Genomic DNA, 18070 nt, shown 5'->3' with positions numbered 1-18070 from the left:
TCTTCTGATGCCATATTAGCCTTCCTGTTGTGTAAATAGATGGGCTGTGCTGGCCTTGTCCCGGGCCCTGGGTGCCCAGGTTGGCATCCCATATGGGCCCGACCATGGTGGGTCGTGAACCCGGCCCATGGCATAGTACCTGAGAGTACCGATGGGGCCCAGTCGATAGTGCCAAACTTAGTTGAGACTTACCCAGTATGTACACTTACTTGCCAACGTGTGAAGGCTGAGCATCAGAGACCTGCAGGTATGTTAAAGCCGTTACCTATTCCTGTATGGAAGTGGGAGCAGATCTTAATGGATTTTGTCACTGGACTGCCTAGGTCCAAAAGAAGTCATGACGGGGTGTGGGTGATCGTGGATCGTTTGACGAAATCGCGCACTTTCTTCCGGTGTCAATGACGTATTCGGTTGACATGTTGTGCGAGCTTTACATCGAGGTAATCGTGAAACTTCATGGTGTGCCTGTGTCAATTGTTTTTGATCGTGATGCGCGGTTCACTTCAAAATTTTGGAGCGGTTTCCAAAAGGCCATGGGAACTGATTTAGATATGAGTACGGCATTTCACCCTCAGACTGATGGGCAGACCGAGCGAGTGAATCAGGTGTTGGAGGTGTACATACATGTACATTTGCAAACATAATTAGCTAAATGGGCCACGCTCATTGTACCGCCAAAGGTACTAATTCCAACTAAAGGAACGACACGCAGACACACCGCCAGGCAGGCTACAGCCTCAGCGTCGGAACATCTCCAGATCACCGTCGACGCGCCGCCACGCGCCACGCCAAGATGGCATCAGAAGCTTCTGAAACTGGGAACTGAAGCATGTCAGTCCCACATCGAAAACAAAGAGAAGATCAACCTCTTCCTCACCTATAAAAGGTTCTCTCCTCTCTCCACATTAATTACGCATTCAATACTAAAGCTACTGTTACTATGTCAACACAAATACATTGACTAACTTAGGCATCGGAGAGTTGAAGACCGCCCGGCGCGGTCTCCCTCTAACGCCCATTGTATTTCACTTGACAGGTAGCGGGAACCTCGAGAACAACACAAGTACCGATCCGCCCACCGGATTAGCGTTAGCTAAGATCCAGCTACCGCTGGACTTTTAGACATTAACATTGGCGCCGTCTGTGGGAATCCTTGAACAGAAGGCCATCCCACCACATTCACCATGACTAACGGTAGCGGGGGAAACGCGGAAGAGCAGGCAAACCATCCCTCCATCCCCCAACCCTCCGACCCAGCGGTGGGCGTTAACCGCGCACTGTTCACAACCCGGTCAACCCCGGCGGTGAGGTAGATCCAGGCAGCAGTCGCCCGCCGGGCCAAGACCTCGTCACTATGTACGAGCTAGCACTAGCGGATCTCCATAAGGCAAACCGAGAACGTGAGGAGGAGCGCAGGGAAAAGGCCGAAGCCCAAGGGCAGGTGGCTACGCTAATGAAACGTTTTGACGAATTAAAAAGGACGCTGGCGGCCACCGCCCGCCCAGCACAAAGCGAGCAGTCACATGGCACCAGGCATAGTCGCCCCGGCACCGGTACATTGGTCCGAGAACCGGCCATACAGATGCAGGTACCGTTGAACCCACCGGGGTTGTTGGGAATGGGACCGCCGCCCATACCTCAACTAATGCTGGAGCAGGTGGCGGAATCACTCCCGCACACCAACCGCTCGGGAGCGAGGGCAAGGACTGAGGGCAGTCTGCCTGTGCCAAGGCATAGGCTACCCCAGCGGGAAATTCAGGTCGATTCCGCCGACGATGCAACCGCCCAGATATGGGAAAGGGTGCACCAACTGGAGCAGAGGTTGATCCGGGCGGAATCGGGCGTCCCTGCACCAACTCGGAATCCGCTCTTCACTTCCAGACCTGGGCCCTTCTCCGCTGCAATTCTGCGGGCTGTCAGACCGGCACATGCAAAAACCCCAAAGATGTCGCATTACGGCGGAATGTCCGATCCCTTCGTCCACATGGACACCTTCAAGAAAGTCACCAACAACAAGGGGTTCGACGACGCCACCTTGTGCCACTTGTTCAGTGAAACGTTGGACGGTGAGGCAATGAACTGGTTCTTTGAGTGTCCGCCGGGGTCTGTCAGCTCATTCCATGCACTATCACACGCTTTCCTCTCCCGTTTCATCTTATTGTCCGCCGGACATCACAACACGAGTCAGCTATTCAGCGTTAAGCAGGGGGAGGACGAATCACTGAAGGCCTTCGTCACAAGGTGGCGGGCGGCAGCGTCTCAATGCCGCGACCTAGACAAAACCATGGCATCGGCGGCCTTCAGGAAGGGACTTCTCAAGGGACCGTTCCTCTATCACCTCAACTACAGTCATCCCAATGCGACGTATGACCACGTCATGAGTGAGGCGGTCATTCACGCTCAGGCGGAATTCATCACATATGGAGAAACCCCACCACCACCAGCAACGCCAACAAAGTCAACACAGCCATCCTCCAGTCACCAAGAAACAGCTAACAAGAGCCCCCCAGCACCGCCAACTGACAAGAAAAGGGAGTGGCAGCAGGGCCACCAACAGAACAAGCGGCAGAAGGACCAGCATTACAACAAGGGAAACCGCCCAACCAATGGGGATAACCGCAACAAGCCGCCAGAGTCCTCGCAGCGGTATGCAGTTTTCACGGTCCTAACGGCCTCGTATGAAAACATCTACAATCAATGCAAGGATCAGATTCCACCGCCACCCCCTCCAAAGTACCCAAAAACGGGTAAACCCAGGAACACCGGAAAATGGTGCAAATACCACGAGGACAGCGGCCACAATACCAACAGCTGCAATGCTCTCAAAACAGCCGTTGAGACCTTGTACCGTGACGGCAAGTTGGAACAGTTCAGGGTGCGCCAACCACCACCAGTAATTGCCAACGTCGAGACCTTAGGCCGCATCAACACCATCGATGGCGGTGCTCCAATCACAAGCATGTCTCACAGGGCAAGAAAGCACTATGCACGCGCTAATCATCCTAAGGAAGTCTGCAACATCCGCTACGAAAGGTCCGCTAAACTCCCAAAGTCAGGTTGGGAACCTATTACCTTCTCAGAGGAGGAGGAGCGCGGAGTCCATTTACCCCATGACGACCCATTCTTGGTCGATGCCATTCTTGGCAAATTCTCGGTGGGGAGAATCTTGGTGGATAGCGGGTCTGCTGTCAACGTCATCTTTAGCGGCTGCTACGACCACCTCAAGCGGAACAAAAAACTACTCCAGGACCACGAGCCACTGCTCAGCTTTTCCGGTGACGTCACACAACCGCTAGGGTCGGATTACATGCGCTTGGTTATTGGCACTAGTCCGTGCATGGCGGAGGTGCATACGGAGTTCATTATTGTCGACTGTTCCAGTTCGTACAACGCCATAATTGGTCGACCAGCGCTTAACAAGCTCAAGTGCATTATTGCCGGGTACATGCTTCTCATGAAGTTCCCCACGCCCAACGGCACGGGCTGTGTGAGGGGAAGCCAGCAGCTGGCACGGGAATGTTATTCAACGACTATAGCGCGGTCAACACGCCGCCATGAAATTCTGACGGTGGGTAATGACGCACCACCACCAAACATCTTTGAGGATCCTAGATATGAGGAGAAGAAATATGTAAAGAAGGAACCGGTCAACCCGGAAACGTCGTTGAAGATTGTCCGCATCTCAGACGAGCACCCTGAGCGGACAGTCCGCATAGGCGCCCAACTAGATCCGGAGGTGGAGGCGGAACTCACTCAATTCCTGCGTGACAATGCCGCCGTCTTTGCATGGTCCTACGCGGACATGCCAGGTATCTCCCCTGAAATCATCACTCACAAATTGACCATCAAGCCCTCCTTTTATCCTATCAAGCAGAAGCGGAGGGCCTTTGATGAGGAAAAGTACAGGGCAATCGGAGAGGAGGTCGCCAAACTACGGGACATTGGGTTCATCCGCCAAGTCATATATCCCCAGTGGATCTCAAATTTGGTAATGGTAAAAAAGCCCAGCGGCAAGTGGCGAATGTGCGTCGACTTCAAAAACCTCAACAAGGCATGCCCAAAGGATAGCTTCCCGCTACCTCGTATCGATCAGCTAGTTGATTCAACTGCCGGACACGAGCTCCTCAACATGATGGACGCTTTCTCCGGATACAATCAGATCAAGATGCACCCCACCGACCAGGAATGCACTACCTTCACCACCGATAAAGGCCTCTACTGCTACAATGTCATGCCTTTCGGTCTGAAGAACGCTGGCGCAACTTACCAGCGGTTGATGAACGCCATGTTCGCGGAGCATCTGGGAAAAATCATCGAGGTCTACGTGGACGACATGCTAGTTAAGAGCATGAAGGCCAGTGGACACGTGGAAAACCTCAGAATCATAGTAACCATCCTCCTGGCCTATAATATGCGCCTCAACCCAGAAAAATGTTTCTTTGCAGTCGCCGCTAGCAAATTTCTCGGTTACATCGTCAGCGAGCGCGGTATCGAGGCTAACCCGGATAAGGTACAGGCCATCCTTGACTTGGCGAACCCCGAGTATAAGGTGGACGTCCAGTGCCTCCAGGGCAAGTTAACCGCCCTTTCTCGATTCATCTCTCGGCTCACTGATAAATGTGCCCCATTCTTCAAACTCCTCAAAACAACTCACAAGAAGGTCATTGACTGGAACCCAGAGTGTCAGGCGGCATTCCAGGGCCTAAAGGAGTACCTGGCGGCAGTCCCTCTCCTTTCTGTCCCTGTGCAAGGAGAAATACTATTCATATATCTAGCGGTCTCGCCAACGGCGATAAGTTGCGCCATTGTCCGGCGGGAGGGCCAGGACGAACTCCCAGTATTCTACGCCGGCAGGGGCATGAACGGAGCAGAAACAAGATATTCACCGTTGGAACAACTGGCCCTCGCACTTATCGTTGCTGCCAGACGCCTCCGGCAATACTTCCAAGCTCACACGATCCATGTGTTAACCAATCAGCCGCTGAGGCAAGTGATGCAGAACCCTGAACACTCAGGGCGCCTCAGTAAGTGGGCCATTGAGCTCAGCGAATTCGACATAGAGTACAAGCCAAGAACCGCCGTGAAGGGCCAGGCAGTGGCGGACTTCATCGCTGAACTTACTGAGCGTCTTCCGGAACCCGGTACCCAAACAGAGCCCGGAACAGAAATAGTAAACGGTGAGGAGGCAACTCCCCTACAGTCAGATTGGAACCTGCATGTGGACGGCTCCGCTTCCGCCAAGTCCAGCGGCGCCGGAGTCATCTTAACAGGACCCGGGGGACTAAAAGCAGAGTACGCGTTGAAATTCAACTTCAAAGCTTCAAACAATATGGCGGAGTACGAGGCACTTATCGCCGGTCTACTCCTCGCCATTGACTCAGGAGCTGACAGCGTCAACATATTCAGCGACTCGCAACTAGTCGTTAACCAGGTCAACGACAGCTTCCAAGCCAAGGACCATCAGTTAGCGGCAAATTTGGGGTACGTCAAAACGCTGCTAAAAAAGTTCAAATTTCACACCATCACACAGATCCCCAGGGAAAGGAACGCTAAGGCTGATTCACTAGCGAGACTGGCAACTGCTCAACCACATCAGAGTCCAGGGGACACAAGGGTGGAATACCTTGACAAGCCCAGTATCACAAAGACCCTGGCGGAGATTTTCAACATTCAGGTCAATCCCAGCTGGATGGACGAAATCATTACATACAAGCGCAGCGGCACATTGCCAGAAGATAAAGTCCACGCAAGACAGCTCAAGCGCAGGGCAACCCGCTACAACATCCAGGACGGCAAGCTTTACCGCCAGGGATTCACCCATCCCAACCTCCGCTGTCTAACCCCAGAAGAGGGAAAGGTAGTCCTAGCAGAAATCCATGGCGGGGAATGCGGAAACCACTCCGGCGCCAGATCCTTGGCTAACCGCACAATGCGACAAGGTTACTTCTGGCCCACGCTTGGTGATGACGCCCGGCGGATTTCGAGGTCTTGCCACAAATGCCAACAGTTTGCAGATCTCCCACACGCGCCAGCGGAACCACTGTCGGTCATCATCGGCCCATGGATTCATTCCACGTGGGGCCTTGATTTGATGGGAAAGTTCCAAACCGCCAAGGGCCAGTTCAAATACATCATTGTTGCCATCGATTACAACAGCAAGTGGATAGAGGCGGAGCCACTGACGGCAATAACTACCGCAAAGGTAATTCGCTTCCTTTGGAAGAATGTCTACTGCCGCTATGGTGTCCCACATGTAATCATTACAGACAACGGCACACAGTTCAACAATAAGGAACTCATCTCCTTTACCGCCAACTTGGGCACTAAGTTGAGTTTTGCATCTGTCGCCCATCCCCAAACCAACGGCCAAGTCGAAGCAGCAAACAAAATAATCAAGAAGCTGCTACAAAAGAAGCTCGACGACGCCAAGGGTTTGTGGGCGGAAAAGCTTCCAGAGGTCCTATGGGCCATCCAGACAACTCCAACTACCGCCACCGGCGAAACTCCTTTTTGTATGATGTTTGGCACAGAGGCTGTCCTGCCTATTGAGGTAACTCAGCCTACCGCTAGGGTCGAAAACTATGACCCAGATACCAACAGCGACGGCGTCAACTTGGACAGGGACCTCCTAGAAGAAAAAAGATACAAGGCCCATCTGCACAACTTGCAAAACAAGCAACGGGTATCGCGTTTCTACAACGCCAGAGTCAAGGCCCAGAACCTCCAATTGGGGGACTGGGTAATGAAGGAAGTCATCCCGCCACCAACAAAACTCCGCCCAACTTGGGAAGGCCCATACAAAATTGTGGAAGTCGTTAGCTCAGGCACCTTCTACTTAATGGACAGGGACGGCGTCACGTCGACCCACCCTTGGAATACCGAACACCTTCGGTATTACTACAAATAGTCAGATCACTACCCAGGAGCATCTTGACTTAGCTAAATTTTTGTTCAATATTTAGCTAAGGGAAGCTACCCAACGGGTACTACTCCACTTTTGTACACTGATCCGTCAGCTATCAATGAAACGAGGAATTATTCAAACCATTGTTACCAAGTCTAGCACCGAGGGCAACTGGCAACGCCAGCAATCGTCGGCGGACTTCGTCCGCTACGTGGTGCACTTGGACCAATCTTAATTCCTTTAATGTTTCATTGATTGACAGAAGAAATATATAACTCAAAACACTAGCACCGGCAAACACATAATGGCAAACCAAGGCAGAAATTTATTTCACTTTCAATATTCTTTACAGGCTGTCGTGACTCAGCGGCCACAAAAAAAAAAAAAAAAAACAAGTGGCAAAGTCTCCAGCGGCCTCGGCCGGCTTCAGGGGTTGCCTTCCACATTTTCTGCTTCAGCGGGCGGCGGTACGATCGATCGACTCGCTTGATCGGACCCTCGCGCTGTCGGACTGGGGGTCTCCATGGTACCATCCGCCCGGGTGTGTGCCTCCAGGAATCCAGCACGTGACACCTCAGACGGGGTAGGATGGGGAGTCTGCTGGGACCCTTCCGCCTGATGAGCGCCACTTTCCCCGCTGCCCGAGCAGGCACCTCCGGCTGGGGCAGACACGTCTGTCTCCAGCTGGATGTTCTCAACCACCGGCGCGTCAGGCTGTGACGCTTTGGCAAAGTCAATGGCGCCCTTCCGCTTTAGCATGTCTATATTTGCTCGGGCCCCAGCCTTCGCCGACTCGGTCATTGCCTTCTTAAACTCCGCCGACTGCTTGAACGCCTCAACGGCGGCGGCCGCAGCGGTACCCCCTTCAGCCCTCAGCTGGTTAACCTCACCCTCCAGCCGCTTCACCTCAGTCATTCTGGCGGCGGACTCCCGCTGCACGATGATGAGCTTTTTGTCCTTGGCGGCTATCCGCTCCTGCAGCAGGGCTATCTCTTGCTCCAACTTGGAGACGTGTTCATTCCTCTCCAAGTCCAGCTCAATCGCCACGTTGAGCTTACCACGGACGTCAGCATGGTCACATTCCGCCTTGGTCAAATCCCGCTCTACCTCCGCCAGTTTCTCCTTCGCCTCCGCCAACTGCCTCTGGAGACCTTGGATTTCCTCCCTCAGCTCTCCCTCTACCTGGGGCTGCTTCGATGCCGCCACGAACATGTTGTGCAGTCCCGCCGATATTTGACCAAACGCCGAGCTGAAGGGCGATTGGTCAATTGCCGTGGGGCGCGAGATACCCGCTAGGCCACCGAACCCTAACCGTTCGCATAGATGGAAGAGGAACTCCCGCTCACCATCTGTCATGAACGCGGCGTACTCGGCGAACGAGTCCAGATCACTAGGGGCGGGCGCCTCTCCCTCCACCGCAACAGTTTTCGGGGGAGCTTGGCGAGCCTTCTTCTGCCGGCGGGCCCCGATTACCTCAACCTCCTCTTCCTCTTCCTCGTCAGGAGAATCAACCTGCCGGCGTTTTCTCTCCAGCGCCCTTTGGTTCCCGGCGGCGGTCCTCGTCACCCTCGTGGCGGCTCCGCCGGTTGCACCACTTTCCCCTTTTGAGGGCCACGCCTCTGAGCAGGCATCCGCTCCTTCTGTTGCCCCGCCGCAACGCTTCCCCTCTCCCCGCCAGCAGCTTGGGTCCCCGTCTGCACTGCCGGCAGACCATCCTCACCAAGATGGGAGTGGTGCGGCATTGGCAGCACCACGGGAACCTCAGACTGGCTCAGTGCCAGTGTCTCGGGGTTCACCAGCGTCTGCTGAGCCGCCAGCCCCTCGGCGTACATGGCCTCCAGAAAGTTGTCTATCTCAGCGCGGTCCATGGCCTTTTCGAAAGCGTCGCGACTTGATTTATTGCCCGGCGGAGTCTCTAAACAAAAAAAAAAAAAAAAAATTAGTCAGTCCAGATCGCACTAAAGGGGAGATAACGGTCTGGCGGAGATTTCTCACCAATGGAACGCGTTAGCCGCTGGTCGACCAGCAACTCCCAACCGGTCAAAAGTCGGAAATCTAGCAAGTTGCGGTTCCGCCAGCAACCTCTGATCCTCGCTACGCGGCACTCTTCTTCCCGCGTTAGCGTGTACCGCAATCCCGCTGCACAAAAACTGTAATCGTTAGTGACTACAAATGCAAATACATAAACCCGCCAACTACGTGCAGCGGAAACCGGTTACCAACCTCGAATGGGTTGGAACTCCGACTTAATCCTAAATGTCGGCCCTTCCTCGTTCGACCTGGCGTGATACTCCCAACCCTCTGTGGCGACGCAGAAGGTCCCCCGCCAGTAGGACATTGAGTCCCTTAGATTTTCGATCAGCTTGGGGGCTCCCTGCCGGCGGCTCAAGTTCACTTGCCCTTTGTAACCCCGGCGCTTCACGTACACCAGCTCGTAGAAGTGAAGCACTTCCGCCAGAGTGAGTTCATGGCCAACATCAACCGCCACATGTTGGGGCAAATCTGACCAAAGGCAAGGCCAAATTCACACACCAGGATTTGGAGATTTGGCACCAGCGGGAGTGTCACTCCTTGGCGGAATATCGCCTCGTGAACTGCAGCAAATCCCGCTGGAAGAATCGAAGCCTTCTCATCCACTGTCGGCGGCCGCAGCTTCACGGAGCCCGGCAACCGAAACGTCTGCTTCAGTCGGTTTACCCCGGCGGCGTCCATCCGCCCACCTGCCTCGTCGACAGCGGTGCCATCCGAGAGGAACCACGCCGACTCAGCGTTTTGCCCCGCTATTTCTCCTTCTCCAACGGAGCCGCTAGCAGCACTGTTGCTCGCCAAACGCTCTTCGCGCCTAGCTTTGGCAGCAGCGGCCTCACCCCCCATTGAACTTTCTGGACGCGAACCACCACCCATAGCTACTTCCCAGGGGATGGTCTGGAGTGGCTCAACTTCTAGCGGTTCTGGCAGTGAGGTTCCTGCATGGGCAGACGGACGCAACGAATCAATAAAAATCCTATCCGCCGCGCTGAACGACACGTCAGACCCGGATTCCTCACTGCTCGAAATCTCTATGACATTAGCCATCCCAAACCCTAAAACCCACATCAGTTAGCACAAGCACAGATCTAGCCTATTCTCACATCAGTTATAGCCAAGAGCATCAAGAACAAAACCCAGAAAATGCCAAAATACGAACAGACGCACCCAACCCAGATTTGGCCATCTAAATCTCCAAGCACTAACGCTTTGCCAACCATAATTCAACCTAAACCAAATTTGCCTCAGAACACACCCAACAAAACCAGCAGTCATCCCAGAAAGACAAACAACAAAACCCAGAAAATAGCAGATCCAATGAAACAGGAAAATAAAAGAAAATCCAGATACCAACCTCGATGATGAAGTCTACGACACGGTGGTTCACGGTAATCTTAGGGGGCTGCGATTGTCGTCTCTCCGGGAACGGTATCCCCAAGCTTCGGCAAACTCTTTCTTCGGTCTCGGACAAACGGAGCTTGAAGATGATGACTAGGTTTTCAAATTTTCAGGGTGATAAGGTCTCAAAAGGTTCCCCCCTTTTTATGTCAACATCATCGCGTCGTAAGCCGTCCGCTCCATAACGACATCACATACCAGCCGTACACGTGTCGTAACCCTCTACTCACTCTCCGGAGTACCCGAGGCGTCACCTCGGTTACGAAACCCACATCTACTATCATTAAATGCAAGAAGACGAGCAGGCTTAGGAGACAAGCCTACGCACGCTAACCCTCTATGGGTTCGACACGTGTTAACCACCACTAGGATAACTTCTCCCTTGTCATCTTCCAAGTGACGAAGTCTCCGCTGAGCAAAACACCGCCAGCGGAACTTCTCCCTTGTCATCGTCCCAAGTGACGAAGTCTCCGCTGAGCGAAACACCGCCAGCGGAACTTCTCCCTTGTCATCTTCCAAGTGACGAAGTCTCCGCTGAGCGAAACACCGCCAGCGGAACTTCTCCCTTGTCATCTTCCAAGTGACGAAGTCTCCGCTGAGCGAAACACCGCCAGCGGAACTTCTCCCTTGTCATCTTCCAAGTGACGAAGTCTCCGCTGAGCGAAACACCGCCAGCGGAACTTCTCCCTTGTCATCGTCCAAGTGACGAAGTCTCCGCTGAGCGAAATATCACCAGCGGAACTTCTCCCTTGTCGTCTTCCAGGTGAGGAAGTCCCCGCTGAGCGGAACCCCGACAGCGGGACTTCTCCACGTCTTGCAAGCAGGGTGTCTTCTGCTATACACATCTGGCGGAACCCTCTGTCATCTTGCAAACCGAGTGCTTTGTTCAACGCCAAATCGTTCAACAAAATACCGCCAGCCACGTCTACCGGACGCGGCTTCCCGCTACATTTAGCGGGGGGATATCCGCCAAGCTGCGAATCCCGAGGCCACGCCTCACTCTGACAACGACCGCCACGCGGCGTTTCCGTCAGAACGTCCCTACGGGACACGGGGACTTGTCAACAGTCTACGACGGCCCTGATCAGGTACGTTGACCCCCGTCATTTGGGTGCCACATTGGGCTCGCTACCCAACACCCTCTGCTCCGTGCAGCTCCCCTTCACCAAACAATTTGCCGACCATCCGGAGGTCTATCTTCGCCGGGGAGTGGGGGACTCCCTGGGGGGCCCACCTGAAAGGGTATAAAGCGTTTGCTCAGTAAAACCAACGGTTGACGACGCACTGACGCTAATTATGCTCTTGCAAGTCTAGCGGAAGAAAACGCTTCAAACCGCCGAACAACTCCCCAACCAAGATTGCCCTCCTTGACTGGGGACTTGGGGGACTTGTACATACATGTACATTTGCAAACATAATTAGCTAAATGGGCCACGCTCATTGTACCGCCAAAGGTACTAATTCCAACTAAAGGAACGACACGCAGACACACCGCCAGGCAGGCTACAGCCTCAGCGTCGGAACATCTCCAGATCACCGTCGACGCGCCGCCACGCGCCACGCCAAGATGGCATCAGAAGCTTCTGAAACTGGGAACTGAAGCATGTCAGTCCCACATCGAAAACAAAGAGAAAATCAACCTCTTCCTCACCTATAAAAGGTTCTCTCCTCTCTCCACATTAATTACGCATTCAATACTAAAGCTACTGTTACTATGTCAACACAAATACATTGACTAACTTAGGCATCGGAGAGTTGAAGACCGCCCGGCGCGGTCTCCCTCTAACGCCCATTGTATTTCACTTGACAGGTAGCGGGAACCTCGAGAACAACACAAGTACCGATCCGCCCACCGGATTAGCGTTAGCTAAGATCCAGCTACCGCTGGACTTTTAGACATTAACAGGAGGATATGTTGAGAGCCTGTGTGTTGGACTTCAAGGGAAGTTGGGAGGATCATCTGCCGTTGATTGAATTCTCCTATAACAATAGTTATCACTCCAGTATTGGCATGGCACCATATAAGGCCCTGTATGGTAGGCCATGTAGATCTCCGATCTGCTGGGCAGAGGCGAGAGATAAGGTGTTATTGGGTCCTGAGATTGTGCAGGAGACCACTGACAAAATTTCAATTATTAGGGACAGGATTCGAACAGCAAAGAGTAGACAGAAGAGTTATGCATATTTGAAAATGAGGCAGGTTGAGTTTAAAGAGGGTGATCATGTGTTCTTGAAAGTCTCGCCCATGAAGGGTATGGTGAGATTTGGCAAGAAAGGAAAGTTATCACCAAGGTTTGTCGGACCTTTTGAAATTCTGGAAAGGGTAGGAGATTTGGCTTATAGGCTTGCCTTACCTCCTAGTATGTCTGGTGTGCATAATGTATTCCATGTGTCTATGTTGAGGAAGTATGTCCTGGATGAGTTACATGTGATCGATTATGGCACGATTAAGGTGTATGCAGATACGACCTTTGTTGTTGAACCTGTTCGTATTTTGGATAGGTCAACAAAGCAACTTCGAAGAAAGGAAGTTGACTTGGTCAAGGTATTGTGGAGTCACCATGACGAGGGTGATGCCTCTTGGGAGTTGGAGTCGGATATGAGAGTGAAGTACCCACAGTTGTTTGTTGATGAGCAAGCGTGAATTTTGGGACGAAATTCCTTTAAGGAGGGTAGACTGTGATGACCTGGATTTTCGTTATGTAATTTTGGTAATAAATAATGGACCAGTTGTACGGATATTTGGTATTGTGCTTTATTTTTAAGTTGTATGTGAGATGGAATGATTTTCATACGTAAAATTATTCGAATTTCACAGTTTAGGGGGTCGTGTGAAGTTTGACTTTTCATACGTTGGGATTCTCAGAAAACTTCCTTCACGAAAGTTGTAGAGCGCGTCGATACGAGTTCGTGGACATATGGAATGCATCAATCGGTGTTCGTATGAGAAAGTTATGGCTAGCGGAAGAAGTTTCCGTTTTAGTATAAATAGAGAAAAATCAGAAATTCTTTCATAATTCCATATTTCCATTTCCGGAAATATCTCTTTTCTCTCTCTTCTCTCTCGGCTGCACCTTCAGAATCGAAAATATCTAGCTGACCCGACCCGAACCCGACGATCCGACCCGGCCTGAACTCGCAACTGCGGCGACCTCTGGCCGTGAAATTTGGACAGCTGGTTCGCCTCCTCCGTTTGGTCGTCCCTGTGGTGTCCTCTAGTGGCGATATCCACCGTGTGCGGCGCAGTAAGGCGGTGCAGATTGAGGTTTTTCGACCCGACAGGAAAACGCAGCTCCGGTGACGGTATAGCTTCAAGTTTCCTTCCTTGGCTTCGTGGGGGTTGTCTGAGTCGATCTATGGTGTTTGTTTGGATCGATTTACGTGTAAATCGGTTCAACTCGGATTGAGCAAAAATCCAAAGCTTGTGAGGTAGTTTTCGACCCTTTATGCTTGTTTTCTGACTTCGAGCTAGTTATGAGAATTCACAAGCATGCTTAGATGAAGCTTTTTGATGTTGGGAGTTTTGTGAAATATTGAGTTTTGGCCGGCGGCGGTGTACCACCGTATGTGGCGGCTTTCTGGTGGCTTTCTGGCCATGTGGAGAACTGTTTTTGGTATTATATATGTTCTAGTCGTTGATACGAGCGTTTCGATATATAATATGCAAATTTTGGAGTTCGTATGAAATTGTTATGATTTTTACAGTTTCGTACCAATCGATTTATTCGATCCGTGAGGATTCGAGCGTCCGATCGACTTGTGGCTTGGTCACATCGTTCGTGGACGTATTCCGGAGACTTTGGGAGGTCTCGGATGTGGTTTTGCCTCGATTGGCGCCACTTTGGGGATTTTAGTTCAAAACAGGGGTTTCGAACTTAAATCAAATGTGAATCGTCACTAAGTTGGAACCGTATGTGATTAAGTACTTGACGAAGTATTCTGGATGGTTATTTTGTGGATTGGCGGCTTTGTGCTTTATTGAAGACGCAACAAGAGTTCAAGGTGAGTACTCACAAGGTTCTTTATGAACAAAATTACCATTATTGTTTAGGCGTTACTCATTTAACTGCAAACTATAGTTGGTATTAGTAGGCATTCCTTAGCGAATGACTACGTATATATATATTTACGTGAGATATATATATATATATATCCTTGTGGATGATTGTGATGAATAATAATATGTATGATGGTGTTCATATTATTATTGTTGAATGTGACTTTTCAGGAAACAATATTGTGGAAAAACATGTTTTCTATTGCTTGAAAAGTAGTGAGCTTGATGTTACATTTTTGAGTCAAGCGTGACTCATTTTAGATGTATTAGTCTTTGTATCAAGAGTCACAGATGGTGAGCAGGGATTAGGAAAGCCGAAGCTAGATGGTTGTAACGTTTTTAGGTCGGGTGCGACTTACTTAACGTTTGACTTTAAGACCAGATAGGGTCTAAGAAGATTACATGTCACAGATGGTGACAGGTTGCAGACGGTGACCTTGATGTCTGATTTCATGACCAAATGGGGTCTGAAGATCACGTGTCACAGATGGTGACAAGGCACAGATGGTGACAAGGCACAGATGGTGACAGGTTGCAGATGGTGACCTTAATGTTGATTATGAGACCAGACGAGGTCTGAAAACCACATGTCACAGATGGTGACAGGTCGCAGATGGTGACCAAGGTAGGAAATAGGTAATCACGTCCGTAGCCGGACGAGTGGTTACGATTTCAATAGAGCTATAGTCTGTCTGTCATTATAGATTATGGGGGTAATGGTCGAGGTTGCTGGAGACTCTTAAGTATGTAGTTAAAGGAGAATTCCTTGAGTATTCTTCTTTTATTGTCTAGATGAGACTTGAATTACTTCTTGATGGTTAAGTTAGCAAATAGAACATTGTCATAGCGGTGATTTATGTTGTCCTTTAAATGGAAAGGTTATGGAGTGTTAGAAGGAATCATGGTTGCATGGTTTCCTTTAGCTGATGTGTGTGAGTTGTTGATTGATGTTCATGAGTTACTCATACGAGCTTTCATAAGCTTACCGGGTTTTGTTGTGTGGAAACCCGGTGCACCATTCTTTTGGTGTAGGGGTTAATCCTGCAGGTCAGGGTAATCGTGGCTGAAGCTGAGGTAGCTTGTTGGCAGCTGAATGGGTATGGAGCAAATTTTGTTGGCTTTGCCATTGTTATGACTTCCGCTATGTAGTAAGCTCTGAGGAGCATTTACGTTTTATTTTGTGATGACAATTTAATTCGTAAGTTTTGTAATATATGACTCTGTGGAGAGGGTCATTATTTGAAATTGTGGGTTCGGGGCATCAATATGTATTTGCTGTAAAAGGAAGACGTCTCCATGTACCTTGTATTGATGGCTGAATGATCGTGAATGTGAGCCCCCAAAAATTTTGTTTAATTTTAAAAGCTAATTTTTCGGCAATCAGATTTTCGTAAGGTGATACAAGTGAAGGAATGGACTTTCGAAAATTGTTTTGGTGTCGAGACCACCTATTGGGCCTTATAATTTAAGTTTGGGCCAGAGTCCTTTGTTTTGGGCCTCGAAGGTTACGGAAGTTTAGTGAAGGATTGTTTATTGGAGTTTCAAAGACAACAACTTGAGTCGTAATAAAGTTTTAGATTTTTAATTTTTACGAAATCGAGTTTTGGGCCTAGGATGAAGTTGAGGATTAACTTGGGAAGTTTCCGACTAAAAACGAGTAAAAGAAAAGCTATGAGCCCAAAACCGAAAACAATTGGCTAGAAGAGTTTGAAAATTCGTCGCAAGGGCGAAATGGGCGTTTCACGAACATGGGTATAAATAGAAAAATTGGAAACCCTAGTTTCATTTTTCTCTTCCTCTCTCCCTTGCAGCCACGTCCACCCTCTCCCCGACCTCTCACTCTCTCGTCCTCCCTCTCTGCCATTGCAGAAAACACAGTTTCCGGCGTCCATCTCACAAAACCACCACCACCAATCGATCCAGCACCCAAATTAGACCCAAGCCCGACCTCTCTTTCTCATCTTCTCTCTCTGCCATCACCGGAGACCCCAGCTCCGGCCACCACCTCACCACATCGCCTCCACCAGTCGACGCCGCACCAAAACTGGAGCCTCACCGTCGACATGCATCGCCTCCAGCCTCCGCGTAGGTTCCTCAAAGCAGCGACGCCACTGCTCGTTGGCTTTCCTTGATTTCCGGCCATCAGCTCGCCACACCGCCATCACTTCTCTACTCAGAACTAGCCGGACGTCTAAACCTTGAACCCCTGTTGACTGCCGATGCCGGAAAGCGCCGTACACGTCTTATGCCGGAGTCATGCCGGAGTCTTAGCTTCTGCTAAGATCGATTTGTCTCCTCCGATCAAAATTGAGCTACAACGCCTCCAAGGATGGAATCAGGGCTTCACGATCTACCAAAGCCCTAGACCCCCGACCTCCAGCTCCGACTAGAGCCACCTCACGCGCCACCACAGGCATGTGGACCACCGTAACTCTGTCGCTCACGGTTGCCAGAATCGTCAGGACTTCTTGATTAGGTAATTTTGTGCTTTCTCTTTAGCTGCAGCTACTGGTTTGGTCTAGATTGAAAACCCTAACCCGATTGCTTAATTTGAAGTCTGTGAGGATTATGGAATATGTGTTCTGGAGATTTTGGAGGAAATGAGGTCTGCAAAATAGTAAGCTTTTGGAGAAGAAGAAGTTGCTGGGTCAGTTTCGATTTGAATCGGATAAGGTAAGGATTATGTGCAGATTCTCTGTGAAATATGAAATTGATTGAAGGTTGATTTTGATCCTATTTTTGCGTACTAGGGAATCTGAAGGATTAATGGTGGTGAAATGCAGCTTCCACGATTTGGCTATCTAAATTGGAAAAGAACAAGGGTAACGGTCTTGGTACTTCTACTGTGAATTATTGGTACATGGTGAGGTTGTGGCCTTGTGGATTACTTGAGATGAAATTGATTGAATGTATGGACAGAGTTATTTTCTCAATTAAGATGATGTATTTGGTTTTGGAAATGTCCTTTTGCTGATGGGCTTAATTTGGTGGTAATTGAGAATTAAAACTCGATGTGTTGAATGAGGTCAAAGGGATTAAGTAACCACAATTGTTTGAGAAATTGATTATGAAAATGGGGGATTTTATTTGATTGAGCTAAATTAGTAATTACTATTTATTTGCTAGAATTTAATGATTAAGTAAAAAAGGGTCAAACCGGTTGACTTGGAATACATTAAGAAATTAAGTATAATCACCATATCCCGAAAGGAGTTTGAAAGGCGAAATCATTCGGGAATGGAAATTATTATTTAATTGCTTACGGTTTAAAGGCTAAATAAAATGAAGTCATACCGGTTGACCGAAATTTTAACATGGAAACAAGTATGATCACCATATCCCGAATGAGCTCACTACGTTAAGTGAATTGTTCGGGAATGGTTACCATTAAATATCGATTCAAAATAAATTGGTGACTCATAAAGAAATTGAGCAAATGAGTTATGAATTGGTTACTTATTGGTTTAATTTTATTATAAAGGGCTTGTGCGTGTGCCTTTGGAACTGGATGAACTATTGAAATTCGAGAACGAACCTCATTGTGGACGAGCACTCCAATTCCAGGTAGGGTGAGCTGTCCCTTCCTTGTTAGAGGCTTTTCAGTATATGTAGAATGCTATACTATGATAGTATGTTGCCTGCAAGAACGTTTTTGGTTGTTCATTAGTCGATGCCTCGTGATA

The 18070-nt window shown here is 49.9% G+C and overlaps 1 long non-coding RNA gene across 1 annotated transcript; it reads left to right on the top strand.

Annotated features, from left to right (window-relative positions):
- The first annotated feature begins 16821 nt into the window (after positions 1 to 16821).
- Positions 16822 to 17161, top strand: LOC112189233. Its single transcript, XR_002931792.2, has 3 exons — positions 16822 to 16863; positions 16944 to 17060; positions 17138 to 17161. It is a non-coding gene; the product is annotated as an uncharacterized LOC112189233 (long non-coding RNA).
- The last annotated feature ends 909 nt before the right edge of the window (positions 17162 to 18070 follow it).

This window comes from Rosa chinensis, chromosome 1, assembly GCF_002994745.2.
Source record: "Rosa chinensis cultivar Old Blush chromosome 1, RchiOBHm-V2, whole genome shotgun sequence".
NCBI classification, from domain to species: Eukaryota; Viridiplantae; Streptophyta; class Magnoliopsida; order Rosales; family Rosaceae; genus Rosa; species Rosa chinensis.
This window is presented reverse-complemented; position numbering and strand designations above follow the sequence as displayed.